This window comes from Sinocyclocheilus rhinocerous, unplaced genomic scaffold (assembly GCF_001515625.1).
Source record: "Sinocyclocheilus rhinocerous isolate Xijiao unplaced genomic scaffold, SAMN03320098_v1.1 scaffold2366, whole genome shotgun sequence".
Taxonomy (NCBI): Eukaryota; Metazoa; Chordata; class Actinopteri; order Cypriniformes; family Cyprinidae; genus Sinocyclocheilus; species Sinocyclocheilus rhinocerous.
In genome coordinates this window covers 271469-272317 of record NW_015640446.1, presented here as the reverse complement: position 1 = coordinate 272317, position 849 = coordinate 271469, and positions in this window count along the sequence as shown.

The following is an 849-nucleotide window of genomic DNA, read 5'->3' as shown; positions in this document are numbered from 1 at the left end:
ACGACATTCTAATTTATTGAGATGCACCTGTATATATATATATATACTATATATATAGTAGGGGTGTAACGATACACGTATTCGTATTGAACCGTTCGGTACGAGGTTTTCGGTTCGGTACGGATTACAAAACAAATGATTCGTTGGACTAATCCTATTACATATGGAAACTAAAAGAGCTTTAAGTGTGTGAAATAAAAATGTTCTCAGTGCCACTGCGCTCAACAAGGCAGCCCAAACGACGTAACAGGCAACGTGCTGTCTGCCCCGCGATAACCTCCCCTTGCTGGGGTGCGTCGAAAGACAATGATCTTGTATCAACAATAGCCAGAGATATTGTCAAAAGCAACAATTATTGGCAATATTAAGATATTTGGCATTTCCAATTAATGTAGGCCTGTTACATTCTTATTTTTATTAGGACTATTATTATGAAGTTACTTTTATTATTAAATTAAAATTACAATTTGCCCCGCAATATTAGCTACCGCATAACTGACGCGCTGCGAGGATAACAAAAGATTAAGCTATTTACTCCTTGGTTAAAATGTTAAAAAATGTATTTTAAAACAGGTCTATATACAATTAATTATAGGCCTATAATTAAAATATTAACTCAGCAGTCATCAATTAAAATCATAAAATAGCCTAGATACTAGATCGCTACATTATATTCCTCAGCAACGAGGTGGTAAAAACACTGTTTTTGAAGCAATTGTTTGTACAGAGAGACGTGCAGACGCAGCACGCAGCTACACACAACTGTCATCTCTCTCTGTCTCTCTCTCTCTCGCTCTGTCTCTCTCAAACGATTGATCGATAATTTATATAAATACATTATATAATTAA